At 53.3% G+C, this 10,571-nt stretch overlaps 1 protein-coding gene across 1 annotated transcript in view; it reads left to right on the top strand.

Moving 5' to 3' along the window:
* The first annotated feature begins 1,151 nt into the window (after positions 1-1,151).
* CPT1A (carnitine palmitoyltransferase 1A) overlaps positions 1,152-10,571 on the top strand; it is a 53,775-nt gene continuing 44,355 nt past the window's right edge. Inside the window, exon 1 of the mRNA XM_019654700.1 lies at positions 1,152-1,299. The gene's annotated coding sequence lies outside the window, so the exon portion shown is untranslated. The remainder of the gene's footprint in view (positions 1,300-10,571) is intronic.

The following is a 10,571-nucleotide window of genomic DNA, read 5'->3' as shown; positions in this document are numbered from 1 at the left end:
CTGGCTGAGCAAATATTTTCAATACCCTGACATGGAAGGACCACTATTGACTCTAAACTGCCTTCTAGAGGCTCAAGGTTCAAGTTCAGAGGGACTCAAAGCTCTGGAGAAGAGAGGGAAGTGCAGAACTCTGAGATTACAAGAGTGTTTCCTATGGGAATGGGAGCTGAGTTAAAAAAAAATCTCACACACTTTTGGATCAGAACCTGCTGGGAGCTGCCAGCAAGAGAGCTGGCAAGACAGAGAGGGCCTCAGCTGTGCCCTGAGCAGGCCCAGAGGGCTTTAACAGTTTTATGTTACAATTGTTCCTCTACTTTTGGTTGCACAATGGTATTGTGATTATGTTTTTAAAAAGAACCCTTACCTTTCAGAGATTCCTACTCAAGAACTTGAGGACAAAATGCTGGGATTTCCAGGTTTGCTTTAAATAAATCAATGGGGGGGGTGCAGAAGGGGGGCAGGGGCACAGACAAACACCGTGGCCCCAGCTGGAAAACTGTTGAACCTGAATTTTGGTTGTATAGGACTTTATTATATTATTCCCATTAATTTTTATGTTTAAATATTTCCACAAAAATATATTTTTAGAGGAAAAAAGGGGATGTCTCTTAGTGATAATACAGTACATGCATTAAAATAAAATATATAAAAAAAGGGTTTCCTTTAAAAGTAAGTTCATTTCAGACTGGGGGAGAATTTGAAAAGAAGAAAGAAAGAAAGGAAGGAAGGAAGGAAGGAAGGAAGGAAGGAAGGAAGGAAGGAAGAAAGAAAGGAAAGAAAGAAAGAAAGAAAGAGACCAAAAAGTTTAAGAAAGATTCCTCTAGTTTTGGGATATTTTTGGCCCCCCCGAGAGAACTCAGGATCAGACCGTGCCTGAAACTCTCCAGGGGCCTAGTCCCTCCGCTCTGTATTAATAGCCACCGCCCTGCCGCCCCGGGAGCAGGGGTCCCAGGGAGCAGAGCACGAGAGGGAAATGAAGTCTCCATGGCCCGGATGGAATTGCCAGCGGGCGTGGGCTCATTACCGCCGCCGGAGTCACCGGGGCACTGGTGAAAGCCGCGTCCCGGTGCTCTGACCCACCGCGGTCCCTGCCCCTGTCCCGCTCTGCCTGCAGGTGGCACCGAGGCTGAGCGCAAAGAAGGGTGCACGGTCAAGGCCGGAGAGCCCTGGGAACAGACTGGGCACCGGGCCAATCCCAGCGGGGCGCACGACAGAGCACGGAGTGAGGGAGAGAGTGACCTTGGGATGGGGACCTGCAGGCAGCCGGAGTTCCAGTGAGAAGAGGAGAGAGCATTTCAGGTGAGGGTGACAGTTCAGCTTCCAGGAAGGCCCACGTGCAGGGAGAGGAGCGCGGGTAACCCTGGAGGGGCCCCGTGAGATAGGTGTGCCCTGGCTCAGACCACCTGCCTTCCTGGGCAGCGAAATCTGCGGGGGGTCGGAGCCAACTTCTGACTACAAAGAAATGCAAATTAAAATAAGGAGAGATATCTACCCTCAGCTTTAGGATTGGCAAAGATTAAAAGAAGGGATAATGACTGCCAGCGCCGGTGAGCTCCTGGAGACAAGGCCGCGCTGCCACGCGCGGATGGGAGTGGAAGTTAGTAAGCTTTTCCAGAGGGCAGCTCGGCAAGTGGCTCCAAAACGTCTCACGTGCCTGCCCTTTGACCCGGTTTCTTCACTTCTGGGGTTTTACAGCGAGAAACGGGCGCTCGCTGAGGAACACGGAAGACCGGTGCAGCTTTATTCATACCTGCAATGGTGAAGGGGGGGGAGGGGGGAGGTTAAATGTCCTTGGGGGTTCAATACTCTGCAAGACGCGGTCATCTCTGAGCCTCGGCAGGGAACTCCGTCCACGACAGAAACCAATTGAAAACAAAAGAGATTCACAAACAGCACTTATCCTATGACTTCATTGAAAACAGCCCGGACAAGTGCGCACCAACAGTTAATTGTAATAGTGGCAGCGGTGGGGGCGGGAACTAGAGAGAACTTTCATTTTCTCTTCCAAACCCTTCTGCAGTAACGACCAAATAATTAAGACAGAAAGATAGAGGCAAGCGTGGACTTTTTTTTTTTTTTAATAACCAAAAGGAGTGATTGGCCTTTAGGAGAGCCGAGTCTTTGTTCATAAACCCGGTGCATTTATGGAGCACCTGCTGTATGCAGGGTCGCCAGTTCCGGCCTGGGCAACGTTGCCGGCCAGGAGAGGGAAGGCGCGGCTCACGCGGCAGGCAGCGCGGAGCCCCAGCTCCGCACGCTGTTCCCCGAGCCCGCTGCGGCCGCTACGCTCGGCTAGACCTCTGGGATCGGCCCGTGAGCAGTTTCCACGGCTGTCCCTCTCCCGAGCTCGGTCACCGGCACAAGGGTTTCTCGGTCACGCTGTCCTGGCCTTCAGCCATTTCTTTCCAGGCGCCTAATACGCTTTAGGCACCTGAATAATGAGTTTACGAAATCTTACCCAAGCCCCCCGCGAGGGAAGTTATGTTACCCCAGTTCGGTGAGCAGGAGGCTCAGAGAAGTCCCCAGAGTCTCCATTAGCATATTGGCCCCACGAGCCACACTGCCTCCGGGTCACATCAGCTGTCGCTACGGGGATAAGGTGCGATTTGGGGCGTGAGCCCTGGAGTCAAGCCCTGGACCACGGTTGGATCCATCTTCTTAGCTGTGTGATCGTGGACAACTCAGTGATCCTTTCTCCCGCGGGGGCTTGGGATCAGGATTACACAGGACAATGCCTCTCAAGGGCGAGCACGGGCTGGGCACCGCGCTCAGGCCCGTTTTTCGGATGAGGAGACTGAGGCTCGCAGGGCTTGGAATCTCACCCTGGGCACCGGGCGGGCGGAGGCAGTGGCGGTGAGCACGCGTGGGAGGCTCAGTTTCCTCACCTGTCGCGCTCCCCAGGACGCCCCGCCCCTCCCGATGCCCCGCCCCGTCCAGGTCCCGCCCCCCGGCCCGCCGGGCATCCCGAGTGGTCGCCCACGCCGGCTGCAGCCAATCCCCGGCCGCGCGCCTCGGGCAGGGCTGGCGGGCGCCGCCCTCCGGGCTGCGGCAGACTCCAGGGCGGGGAGCGCGCGGGGACGGCCGGGGCCCGGACCCGGGCGGAGGGTGGGCCGCCGGAGCAAGGGCGCGCAGGGGGAACCCCCGGCATCCCCCTCGGACAGCAGGCTCAGCAGAGAACCCGAAACCCGAGCGGGACGGGGGCTCCCCAGCCCCCGCAGTGGATCGGGTCTGGGGGCCTCCCCGGGGTCGGTCTGCACGCGGCGGCCGGAGGGATGCTCAACCCTCCGGACTTGGCCAGACGCCTCCAGCCCGTGGTCAGTCGGGCCGCGGGCTCCCTTCCCCGCCCCATCTCGCTCCCATCCCCCAGGAGTAGTATTGGGTCTCGGGGTCCGCCCGAGGGGTCGGTCGACCAGCAGGCGGATCCAAGTGCAGGCGATGGAGGGATGCTTCGTTCTGCGGACTTGGCAGGACGCCTCCGGCCTGGGGCCACTTGGGCCGCCGGCTTTCTTCCCCAACATCCAAGCACGTTCCCCCCGAGCGGATTAGGTCTGGAGGTACGACAGTCCTCTAGACAGTCCCTGAAGGCGGCAGGGGACGCTCGGACCTCGGACGGGCGCCGCCCCCCTCCCCGCAGCCTCCCCCGCAGTGCAGCCGTCGGGACACGCCCTTGGCGCGAGTAGATCAGGCCAGGGTACCCCGGGAGCGGTGCGAGCGCCCGCGGTGGATGGGATGAGGGCGCTGGGCCCGGGTCCCCGCGTGCGAGTGCCCCCACCACCTCCCGTGCCTCACGAAGAACCCGGCCAAGGTCAGCGGGACCCCGGAGCCGCCGCGGCGGGAGTGAGGGCCTCGCGTGACCAGCCCACCCGAGCCTGGCCTGCGAGCCTGACCCGGCAGCCCTTAACCCCAGCTCGCTCCTTGAGCCCACAGCCCGTTTCTTTCGTTTTGCTCAGCGTCTTTATAACGTAAATCTGTGGTTGGCTTTCATTAAAGACAAAGCGAACAGAAATGAAGGCTGAGCTTACCTTTTTTGTTTTTTTTTTAAACACTGAGCGTTAAACATTCCAAGTAATTTAACCAAGTTGACCACAGAACAGACTTGATATTCCCAACCCGGGACAGGTTTTCAGACCCTATATGCTCCGTGTGTTATTAAAATATCCAAGGGCAAATTTTAGCAGGACACTGGTAAGTTACCGAATAAAATGAAAATCAGTTTAACCTTTTGAAACTTGTATTTTGTTACACCATTTTCTTGCATAGGAGTCCGGTTTCTGGTCATTCCAGATAGTCAAGCATGTTTATTTCCTCCTAAACCACAAACCAAATGAATAAAAAGTGGCCGAACTCACTGGTCTTTTATTTATGCCAGCATGCATCACCCCCACCCCTTTCCAAATTATTTGAGACTCGCAGTTAGTGTGGCGTAAATATGAGGACACTGATGCGGATAGTGCTTAGTTGTGGAGGCGAGGGAGTGTCTGGGACCGTCATGACTGGCTGGAATTGAATGCCGCATTTAGACGTCGAGTTTGAGATGGTTCTGCCTCCGTACCACCGGGGGCTCTTTGCAAATGACCGGTTTCCTTCCAGTGCAGAGTGGTTAGACCTGACCTTGCACATTGATCTCCATCTAAACAGCTGTTGGAATCAGACAGAAAACAGGGCCCATCTTTAGGAGTGCACCTACTTTGTATCAGAGTGACAGAAATTGGCATCATGCAGAGGCCAAAGTAACCTTTCGAGTTTGTACTGAAAACAAGCGGCCTAAACCGGAGGTGAAGGGAAGAAACCTGGCGTCGCTGCCGCCCTTGGCTCTGGTCTGGCTCATTGGTCACTGAGCTGTCAAGCCTGGGCCTCCTGGGAGTCCTGGGGCAAGGGCCTGCGCTTACGTAACCCTGGCCCCGCGTGCCCATTCATAGAAACACCGTTAATTTTTCCCTGGGCATCGCAGCGAGCCCCTTCCGGACGCGCTCCAGGCTCGCGGGGGCGCGGTGCTGCGTTTATGGTGTGGGATGTCATCAGTCGCACTAAGCGTTTAACTGTCCCCAAGGTTGACCACGCAGGACTTGGCCTTCCCCGAAGGGGAGCAGCGTTTCGTCCGCCGGGGTGGTAGCGCGGGAGACGCACGCCAGCGAGCTCCGGAAGGTCTCTCTGGGCGCAGCGGGTGGAACAGGATCTGAGTGCTTGGGGCGCGCCAGGCCGGGGGCGGGGCTCGCGTAACCTTTCCCCTACTTTTCTCAGCCGTCACGTGACTCCTGCGGCGGGGTGGAGGAGGGAGGGGGAGGGGCGCGCCGGGCGCTGTTGCTGGTGGAGCCTTAGAGGACGCGTTCCAAGCGAGCAATTAAAGACACAGCGTGAACTCCAAAGGCGGTGGGAAGGTGGGAGGCGGAAACGCGCGCGGGCTCAGGCCCGGGGCTGGTTATACACTTTGATAGGAGGGAGCACTTTTTTTTCCTTTGTTGGAAAAAAATGTTTAGTCACTCTGCATAGTTATTATTGGCAGGCCAGAGTTCTTTTGCCGTTGGAAGCCTGGACTTGAGTTCTGGAAGAATTGGTGATTTTAAGAATAAAATTGTTGAAGCTAGTACGTTTAAAGTGTGTTTCAGAGATAATCTGTCTCGTACTTTAACGAGGGAGGCTTCCACTTTGAGTGGCTTGAGCCAGGCTCAGGTCCTGCGAGGACTTTTCTGTTTTAAAAATAAGAGAAGCACTCGATGCAAATGGGAGAGTGGAGTGCGGAGCTGGCCCTCTCACTCGGAAGCCACCACTGTTAACAGTTTCCCTGATGATTCTAGGGCATGCTTTAAAAAAACACAGCTGCTGCTTAACACGAGTAAGGAATGTTTTCTGCTTGCTGGTTTGTAATATTTTGTTGCCTTTTGTAAACTTCATCTTCTACCCTAAGCAAGTAGGTGGACGTTGGGTTCCCAGCAGGCCCTGAACTGAGGCCAACTTGACCTTTGTGGGTAAGGTGACTGACTGGGAGTCGTCTGTTCTGCAGAATGCACAACTTTACTTTTCTTCGGTGTGGGTTGTTTTTATGTCCTGGACTGTTCTTGGAAGTTAATAATTGAAAGTTGTGTTGCTGAGTGAGGCCTGCCCCTGGGGGGTGTAGGGCAGGGTGATTGCCACCTGGAAGGTTGGGAAATAGGGTGCCCACTGCCCTTCTTCCGAAGGAATATCGGATTATTGGACAAAGGAAAAGAACCTTCCATATTCTCCATGCGGTGTTTCACCCACCGGTCCCTGGAACCTGAGGGTCCTCCTGGATTCTTCCCGAATGTCTCTTAAGCCCGAACTGCTACAGCTGCTTCCTAAATGGCTCCTAAACTCACCTTCCTCCTGCTTTCCATGAGCCAGAGCAGAATGTTTGCGTACACTTTCTCCCCTGGATTGCTCCAAATGTGGTGGGGCTCGGAGAGGGGGTGTCTTTTGTGCCTGGGAAGTTCCTTAGGAAGCGAGGAGCAGAGGAAGCTGTTGGGTCCCTCCTCTCCATCCACCTTGCTTCGCCCTGTGACTGGTCAAGGACATGTAGACTGGAGGCCAGCCAGCGCATTCCTTCCCATCCTGGGTGGGTGACTCCGCCTCTCACCACCAGTTCTGGCTTCCTGTGGGGTCCCATGGCTCTTGAGCCCCAGCACGCCCACAGCATTCAGCACTTTGTGTTACGTTGTGTGATGACTCCCTTGGGTAAGCTCTGTGAGGACAGGGACGTTGGATTTCTGGGGGGTCCAATTAGGGCAGCGGTTCTCAACCTGTGGGTCGCAATCCCTTTGGGGGTCGCCTAAGACCATCGGAAAACATATTTTCCATGGTCTTAGGAACCGAGACACCGCTCCTCTGTCTCCAGATGGACCCGCCCACATGCAGATACGCCCACGTATAAGTACCCGGCGTGATGACATCATCGCGCCAACCCCATCACATACACCCCGTACAAATACAGGTGTATGTGACAGGGTTGGCACCATAATGTACTTATGTGGACCAGTCACACATGTGTAGAGAGCAGCTACTGTGTAGAAAGCAACTGCTGTGTTGAAAGCGGCAGTATTGGAGGTAAAACGACACTTCATGAATTATAAATATTTCACAATATATAATTACATATTGTTTTTGTGATTAATCACTATGCTTTAATTATGTTCAATTTGTAACAATGAAAATACATCCTGCATATCAGATATTTACCTTACGATTCATAACAGTAGCAAAATTACAGTTATAGAGTAGCAACGAAAATAATTTTATGATCGGGGGTCACCACAACATGAGGAACTGTATTAAGGGGTCGCCGCATTAGGAAGGTTGAGACCCACTGAATTAGGGGTTAATTCCTTGTCTTTAGAATCTTTGCCCCCCATTCAAAATCAGACTTGGCTTTTTATGAAATAATTCTTCATTTACAAAGTTAGGCATTTATCACTGATTTTTCCCAACTGTCAGTTCCTGTACTGCCCTTTAAAAAGATTTCACGCGCACAGGTTGGGCTTTTTTCTACTTTTACAAGCACACCTTGTTGTGCAATGTGAGAGGTACAAACTACGTATGCTAAAAATAAATCAACAACACTGCTGAAAGTTAAATGTCCAAGAGGACTGGCCAAGGAAGGTATCAGACCCTGGCATCAGACCCTGGTGTGGGGGTGGGGAAGGAGGAAGGCAACCCGCATTCTTGGAGGACGAGTTCGCAGCACACACCCATGTTGGACAGGAACAAGAATGTGTCTGCAGTACAGACCTAATGGGTTGTCACTTGCTCTCCTTCAGTTGATGGGAGGTGTGAGTATTAGGCATACAGAGGGTCCCCGACTTAGGATTAACTTAATGACTTTTTTACTTTACTATGATGCAAAAGCGATACGCATTCAATGGAAGCTGCAATTTGAATTCTGACCCTTTCCCGGGCTAGTGACATGCATGTGATACTGCCACTGATGCTGGGCAGTGGTGGAGACAGCTCCCAGTCAGCCATGCGATCACCAGGGTCAGCAGCCGAAACTCGACAGAGCACGGTGTGCCCGTGGTTTTTGGGTCTTGTGTTCTGGGCCCATGGAAAGTAGGCTGGGCTAAGCTCTGGTGTCCCGGGGGGTAGGTGTATTAAATGCATGTTCGATTTATGATATTTTCAATTTATGATGGGTTCATCGGGATGTAACCCCATCGTAAGTCGAGGAACATCTGTACTTTATATGCCAGGAAACAGATCCTATGAAAGGTGATAACATTTGCTCAAGGGGTCACACACGCAGATAAGTAAGTGGCAGTTTGAACCCGGAAATGTGTTCCCCGAAGAAGCCTGTGCCCCCTCCTTTTCCCAGCTGCTTCCCAGACCACTGCAGGCAGAGGGCCAGCTGGGTGTTAGCATCCCATGCCCCACCCCGTGCCCACTGGACATGACGTTGAGTCAGCCATGCACGTTTCTGGGTTTCCGTTTCCTCATCTGTGAAGTGGTGCCTCTGGCACCTGCCATTGTGTCGCACAGGGGTTTTACGAGGATGCAACAAGAGGCCAGATGTGAGGATAGCTCTGAGCGAATGAAATGAATACAGGCTCTGGCAAACAGGGCCAGGGCTGCAGGCGGTTCGATGGACACGACAGCATTCTGCAGTCCCCTAATTGGAAGGTGCGGTTTGACAAGTTCAGTTGCACTTCTGGCTGCAAAGGGGAAGAATGTGCCAAGGAAATATGAGGTCTTCCCCCTCCCCCCCGTGCCCTGTGGTTTTAGGAACATTTGTGGGAACAGCATCCTGGTACCAGGAGAGGTTCAGGGGCTCTTTGGGGGGGGTGCACGCCCCTCCCAGCAGTCCCTGCTCATGTGGTTGTGCCTCTGGGGGCAAGGCAGGCCTTCTGCGTGCCATCCGGAGAAAACCTGAGTAGAGAGAGCCGGTAATCGGGGCTGCCAAGACATTCTGTGTTTTATCAAAATGTGACCCCCAGAGACCTTTCCCCAATTCTTGCAAAGATCGTGTTTCTCTCTCCGATCCACCCCCCCACCCCCCATACTTGTTGGTGTAGAAGGCTTGAATTTGAATTTGCTTTATATTTATGCTACCTTAGTAGGCAGAAGCTGTGCTGTTTTCTGAGAGCTGTGGAAAAAAGGATAGTGGTTCAGAATCCCCTGTATAACCTGCCTTGACTCAGCACGGTAAATGTAAAGGGTTTATTATAAGAGAATTCCCTGCAAGAAATTAGCCGCGTGGCCAGTTTAAATAGTGTGGCTTCTGAGTGCTGGGTCATGATGTCATAAATGAAACTCCCTTTCATAAATGAACGTTCCTGCCGCTGCTTGTATAATTCATGAAGCCATCCCAGAAGCATAAGCTGAGTTCTGAGTCTCACAGCCTTGCCTCTTCGGGGCCTCTCGTCAGGTTAGGGAAATAACAATTGGGATTTGTATACACGCTGAAAAAAACGGGAGAGCACACGTGAATGATGACGTGGCTGGCGGAGTGCACAGAGGCTGGGTGCCCACAGCAAGTGGCGAGGAGCTGTTTCTTTGTTTCTTTCTGTTACTGCTAGTTTTTGCTGACCCCTAACTTCTCGCCCTGATGATCAACAGCTTAATAGCAAGAATACTAAGTAGTAAAAAGCACGGAGGGACCTGAGGGAGAGCCATGAACCCCGCTTCACGTATAGGTGCCAGGGAAACCCCTGGGCTGGTGACACCCTTCCCGTACCTTCCTGATATGTTCCTTGGAGTGCTTTGGGTAGCAGTGCTGAGGCCAGCCTTGGTGGCACCTTGGTAGCCATGCCTGGCAGGGATGTGCTGTCCCCACGTTGGAGCCTGTCCTGGAGGGGCAGAGCTAGCCAAACAGGACCCTCCCGGGCATTGGTCACCAGAACCTAGAAGAATATGTTGTAGGTGATACTGCTGTGCCCGCCACTAAAGATGCTGCTGCAGATTCTCTCCCTGCAGTGTCTTCTCTCAGCGGCGCTTCCAGGGGTGGTGGCCCGAGTGTCATCCAGCCTCACTCTCCTCCCGAAGAGGGATACTGGCTGTGCTCCTGGAGGCCTGCCTGGTGTCTGGGCTGTGCTAAGGTGTCGCTTCCTGTGCTAAGGTAACCTTTTCTCCGAGGATCTGCAGCACAGCTACATGAGGCGGACCGCGGTCGGCTGGATTTTAATAGAAGGCAGGACCCGCTCCTGGGTGTCTGGGACTTGCTCAATTCTAGCGGGAAGGCTGGAGCACGTGACTAAGTTTAGGGTTGGCACCGTCCTGTTTGTAGTTACTGTAGTTTATTGCTCGATGCAATCACATCATTTTGGTTACAACAGCGTGACCTAATTTTATGTCTGTTGTAACTTTAGGAATTTTAAGTGGAATTTTTTTATGGGAAGTGCTTACCACTTCACTTGGTAGGCGAGAAAGTGAGTTTTGGAGTTGGACCTGAGTCTGATTCCCGGCTCCACTGTTTGCTGGCTGTGACCTTGGGCAGGTTTCTGGACAGCTAAGCCTTTGGTCTTCTTCTCTGTAGTAAATGGGGTAGCAATGGTACCTATTTCCTAGCGCTCTAGTGGGAATGAAGTGGGCTAATGCAGGTAAAATGCAGATCACATTGTCTGGCATAT

This window comes from Hipposideros armiger, unplaced genomic scaffold (assembly GCF_001890085.2).
Source record: "Hipposideros armiger isolate ML-2016 unplaced genomic scaffold, ASM189008v1 scaffold_228, whole genome shotgun sequence".
Classification (NCBI taxonomy): domain Eukaryota; kingdom Metazoa; phylum Chordata; class Mammalia; order Chiroptera; family Hipposideridae; genus Hipposideros; species Hipposideros armiger.
The sequence above is the reverse complement of the archived record's forward strand: the minus strand, read 5'-3'. Positions and strand labels throughout refer to the sequence as shown.